We start from the raw sequence: 6,456 nt of genomic DNA on the forward strand, positions 1-6,456 counted from the left end.
AGGATGGAGGAGGTGGCCCGCTCGCTCCCGTGATGGGAATCGGGCCCCGCCTCCCAGGGTCAGTCCCTGGAGGTGTCACCCTGACTTTCCAAGGCCGCTAGGCAGGTGTACGTGGGTACTGCAGTCTCTGTCCTTCCAGTTGGTCGCCGCCCGCCCCAGTCCCCGCCGCCCGCGTTCCGCGAGGTGCTAGGATTGAATGTTTTTACCAGACAGAACTTGACCGCTTGAGATTTTATGAGGGCCCCGGAAGTGTTGTGTTTATTCTCTTAGGCTCAGGGAATTTCAGAGTCAGACTGGGCAAACAGACATGTTCGATCCAAAGCAATGCTATACTTTGTCTGTTTGCAAAATCTATTTGCATTCCTGCTTCTTAGGGGTTCAGAATCTCTAGGGTGGCAACCTGAAAGCCTTTTTTTTTTTTTTTTTTCTGAGAGCTTGCTTTGGGTTTGGCTGAGATGTCAGGTGAAGCAAGTGGGGAAGGAGGATTTGTCCAGCGAGGGTTCCAGTGTGCAGTCATTTTGCTTTATGTAAGGAGACCGCCCAGATCCAGACTGGGAACCAAGAGAAATGAAAGGAACTGTTATTTATTAACCTGTACTAAAGTGCCAAGAATTGGGCCAGATCTTTTTGTGTCATTTTAAAAGCTGGTTTTGGAATATCCACTGCCGGAGGGCTCCCAAGTCTCAGTACTACAACTTAGTGGCTTTGTGATCATGGAAAAGTTAATTGATCATTCTGTTTTCTACTTTTTAAAAAGATGTAAAGTGAAAATAATGGTAGTAATTACCTGTTGGGGCTCCTTCGTGGATGAAACATAAAGATGCCTGCCTTGTAGATGTATTCACTACATTTTAACTATTATTATTGTCTGAAATTATATTTAGTTGCCCATATTTGAAGGGCGTTTTAACCATATTTTTAACACATTAGGCATTATTGGCTGGCTGCTGGTAGTATAATTACCCCCTCACCTCTACCCCAAATCTAAGTCTCTCCATTCCTAGAAGAGCTTTTGGTTTGTATGTAGGAGAGGAAAAAGACATATTGATCTAGTCCAGGGAGAGGCTGAGGTGTGGTTGAGCAGAATGGAGGGGAATGGAATGGAGTTTGTTTTCCATTGATTCACTTCGATAATTTTGAGTTGGGATTTCCATTGGAGTTTCACAAAAATGCCAGAGCATGGGGTGGGGTTAAAATCATTTAAAAACATGTTTAATGCCTTCACATATGAAATGTATGTTTAATCTGCATGCAGCTTTTGTCCAAGATTTAGGATTTTGAAATCTTTTGTTTTTTTAACCTCAGAGTAATTGTAAAGAATTTTGGGGTGGCCAGGGGGACGGGGGGCGGGGAATCAGAAGGTTTGTTTTATTCCAATTCCATACACATTTCTACTTTCTCCAGATCATTTCCTTGGAAGTTATTTCTGTGTCTGCATTTGAAACAAGAATTGATGCATCATTCTGGAAAAAAAAAATCAACAAATGTCAACTCAAATATCAACATTAGTATACCTAGTGAACAGTGTTTCCTGCTTGTTTATTTCTACCACCCCAGGCTTAAAAGAAAAAACAAACATCATGTTATCACAGAAAATATTTTTTCAGTGAAAACAATTTTTTAATGCATTAGGAGAACATTTCTGTGTCCAGGGTCTCTGGTGGAGAGGGATGTGTGCCTTTTGTTGTCATTATTATTGTTGTTTGTTCTTCACTTTGAGGGAAAGTTAAAAGATTATACTGTGCAGTTCAGTATCTAACATTTCACAATCTTTCTTTGAACCCTCTATGATAAGAGGATCTTAGAGGCAGAAGTTGATGGAGCTGTTAAAAAGGGACTCCATAAAGTTCCGGTAATGAGGTGTCATAGACTCCATGAGACAGACCTTCTGTCCCCCTCCACACAGAAATTACAATGGTCTGATTCTGCGGGAATCTTTGGGAGCATCCAGAGACAGAAACATTAATCTGTTTTTGCATAGAGAGTTACCTCAAAGCAAAGTTACCTCAGCTTAAAACAGTAAACATTTATGATTTCCTCCTTTTTCTGTGAGCCAGGAATATGGGAGTCGCTTAGCTAGGTGGTCTAACTCACAACCTTTTAAGAGATTTCAGTGAAGATGTTGCCCAGGGCTATAGTCACTTAGAGGCTTGACTAGAAATGTTAAGATCTGCTTCCAAGACAGCTCGCTTACTTGGCTGCTGGCAGGAAGCCTTACCACTTTCAATTGGGCTGCTCCTCATGACAGGGCAGTTGAATTCTCCCAAAGGAAGTAATTCAAGAGAGGGCAAGGTAGAAGATAGAATGTCTTTTATAGCCTAAGCACGGAAGTCACACATCATCATTTCCAACATAGCCTATTAGTTACAGAGATCAGCCCTATTCATTGTGGGAGGATACTACACAAGGGCATGAATATCAAAAAGGGAGGATCTTTGGGTCATTTTTGATGCGAGCTACCATATTCTACCCTTGGACCCCTAGTGCTTCACATCTCTCCCAAATGCAATACACATTCACTTCCTCCCAAGGTGCCCAAAAGTCTCAACCCCATTACATCACCAGCTCAAAGTCCAGAATTTTATCATTTAAATCAGGTGCAGCTACAGGGGAAGCTTCTAGTGTCTTAAATGCAGCTAGCTCCTCAAGAATAGTTCCCCTTCATCTGAATCATTATGTTTCCGCACACTGCCAACTTACAATGGCGGGACAGGCTTAGGATGACTGGTATAGACACTCCTGTTCAAAAAGGAGAAAAGACAGGAGACACAAAGGAGTCACTGGTCCACAGCAGTCCTGTAATCCAGTTGGACACATGTTAGAGCTTCTCTGATTAAAGCTCAATCCTACTTATAATAGGGAATGACTCTCCATGGTTTTCGACTTTACCCTATAGGCTCTTGATTCCACTTTCTGAGTCATCCTTCCTTTTCTATGAAAAGTAGCCCCTGTCTGCAGCTATGTACTATATCAGTCTGCTTCCTGCCAGTAGAATTTAGGGAGTCGAATGACCCCTTTTCATTTTGTACTGCCTCTGCCCCCGACCCCTTAGTCCATGCTGGCCGTGTTTCTCAATATAACTCTTTTAAAATGTTGAGTCTCCTATGAATGTAATTGAGGCACCACTCCATTGAACAGAAGCCATACCCATACCCACAAGTCTCTTTGGGATAAACCCTTCTTTCCTCTGGAAAGTCCCTCTGCTGAAACTGCTGTGGCACAACACTCATCAGCTTCTTTGAATCCCTGTTGCTTGTCTGAATGATTTTCTCTGAGTCACTGCTGTAGACCTCTTTGAGGTCGAACTAAGAGTTTTATAGCCACGCTGTCAGAGCCATCATTTGATGAAGTGCCCCTAGCAGTATCCTAGAGTTTATTTTTCACTGGAAACTATTTCTTCATTTTAGCATTATTCGTCATCTAGAGATGATAGGAATATTCTAGTCTAGCAAGTTCCGGATTTCTTTTTAGTCCTTCTTTCGATTTTCTCCTTCTTCTCACATTTGGTATAATAGTGAAGAAGACATCAGTCAGCACGTTCAACCCCCTACCTGGAAATATACTGAGCTAGAACACTCAATTAATTAGACACATTTTGTACTTTCCACATTCCTACAAGTGATAGTGTTGCTAAACATCCTGCCACTTACAATCTTTTTCCTCCAGTTTCCAGTAATGTTTTCTTTATTTCCCCTTAAGCCTTCATCTACAGCCTTCTCAAAAGCCATCAGGATTGTACTCACAGATTCCTCAAGACATTAAAGGCTTTCACTGACACTCTCTCCAAAGTCCTTCCAGCTTCTCCCCCTGCCCAGTTCCAAAGTCACTCCAACATCTTAGGTTTCTGTTATGGAAACACCTTCCTCGTCATAATAAAATAGTATTCCTTGTTTATGAGTGTATAATAAATTACCCCAGGACTCTGAATCATCTGGGGGCTGACTTACTGGCTTTGGTGCTGTCTTCTCATCATGGTTTCCAAGAGCTGGAAGGCATCTCCATGATGCTAGCAGGCAGAAGACACTCCTTGCTACTCCTGTGGGGAACAGGGCAACTGGCATTTGAGACTGTCCTGTGAGTGTGCATGGAACTTGTAGAAATAAATGTTGTATTCCTAAAAGAAGCAGGTGTTTCCTCAATACTCATGAGGAAAACCTATGTGTGGAGACATGAAGAAACCTGTTAAAATTTACCTAGCCTGAAAGTGGACTTGGTGGATTCAAACTCAGATACGACTCCACCTCATCATATACATCTGTGGAATAAATAGGTGATAACTGCTTCCCACATGTCTTTCCCTTCCAGCCATGAAATCAACTTCTAGGGGTGCCTGGGTGGCTAAGTTGGTTAAGCATTTGACTTCAGCTCAGGTCATGATCTCACAGTCTGTGGCTTCGAGCCCCACGTCGGGCTCTGTGCTGACAGCTCAGAGCCTGGAGCCTGCTTCGGATTCTGTGTCTCCCTCTCTCTCTGCTCTTCTCCTGCTCACTCTCTGTCCCTCTCTCTCAAAATAAAATAAAGACATAAAAGATTTTTTTAAATCAAATCCTATCCCCTTTCTCTGTTCCAAAGAGATGAGCTGGGTTTAGTAAGATTCATATCCTAGTACATTTCATTTCAGAAGAGCATCTAGAAGTTAAAAGGAAACAGTGTAGAATTTCCAGGTCTACTGCTTCAGGGTAGGTGTTTGCACCCCCTTAGCCTGTTGCATTCTTATGTCTTTAGACTGTCACTTTAGTGACTGTCTTCATTCCCCCAGCCCCAAGGCCCTAAATCACCTAAATCTCATCTCATGTTGTTATCATATTAGCCAACATCTTATCCTATTAAAGTCAGTTGCAGTGAAATATGTTATCCCCTGGCCAAGCCCAGCCCTGCAGAAGCATAAAGAAGAAAGCTTCTATGCCTGGGCCTCTTTCTTTTGCTCAAATGCCTATTGAAGATGACTACCAAAATGGATGCACTGGCCCAGCACTCTTCATCTCAACCCGTTCTTACGAGTGACTGATGCACTGCTTATTAATATTGAAATGCTCTAAACACCTCCACCCTAAAAATATAGTATATTTAAGGAAAACCCTAGACAAACTCTAACTGAGCTATATTTTAATTACATTCATTTGGTATTTTACTTGCTTAGTAGTGTTAAATAACTCCAATGGCCACAACAAATAATAAAAAATACTTCATTTTTCTAAGTTTATTTGTTTATTTTGACATAAAGAGAGCATGAGCAGGGTAGGAACAGCGAGAAGCAGGGAGAGAATCCCAAGCAGGCTCTGTGTTATCAGCTCAGAGCCCTACGCAGGGCTCAGTTGCACGAACTGTGAGATCATGACCTGAGCCGAAATCAAGAACTGGACGTTTAACCAACTGAGCCACCCAGGTGGCCCCAGATGCCTCATTTTCATAACCACCATGTCATTCACACTTACAATTCAAGATTCCATTGATACTTGTTTTCATTTTCTTCAGATGCTTTCTACTAAGTTCTTGATAGTGGATGTCTCCATTTTAACATGTGGAAATTAAATACCAGAAGAGTTATTTAAAAGAACACATGGTCACACATTAAAAAAAAAAAACTCAACAATTTCTAAACAGTATGCATATGCAATATGCTACTCACAGCAATAAAAAGTGAAAATTAAAAAAAAAAATCATCCAGTCAATTGTGAGTTAATCTCTGACTTCCTTCCTGGTCTTCAAGCCAGCTCCCTAATCCCTGGGTGATGCTAATTTTTTTTTTTTTTGGCAAAATTATATTTTTAAACTTCTCTCTTTGGAAATGTTTTCATAGGGGTGGTCTTGGCTTTTATCTAAGTGGCCTGCAGGGAATGAGAGTGAACACTTAATCATCTGTGAGAGCAGTATTCTGAGAGTGAGAAAGATCTCGAGATTTGCCTCCCATTACTCCAGTTGGAAAAGCAGTCACCTATGGCAGGAACTAATTAAAGACTTTGTGTTTCAGCAGTTAGTGCACTACCCTGTAAATCAGGGATTATGAGGGGAATTCTCCCCGAGGCTTGTTCTCTCCATTTTTTTATTTATTTTGGAACTCAGATGCAGATGGGCTAGTTAATCATGCTACACAGATCACAACCCACCTTTAATCCGTGCAAGACGGCTTTCTTATTTCATTTGACTTTGTTTTAACTTTATTTTATGTTCCCTTTATCTACAAACCTCACCCCTATTCCCCCAACTTCTTCCGAGAGAAACTCTCTCTAATGTGTTCGATAAATGTCCTTGAAAATGTATATATCTTTAGAAAGCATTCTATTGTTTTGTTTGTGTATGTGTTAAACTTTACATAAATAGGACACTCAAGAATGCTTTGTGGGCTTTTTTTAGTTTGTTTATTTACTTTTGAAAGAGAAAGAGAGCGTGAGCACAAGTGGGGGAAAGACAAAGAGAGGGAGAAAGAGAGAGGTGGAGAGAGAGAGAGAGAGAGAA

This window comes from Suricata suricatta, chromosome 11, assembly GCF_006229205.1.
Source record: "Suricata suricatta isolate VVHF042 chromosome 11, meerkat_22Aug2017_6uvM2_HiC, whole genome shotgun sequence".
NCBI lineage: Eukaryota > Metazoa > Chordata > Mammalia > Carnivora > Herpestidae > Suricata > Suricata suricatta.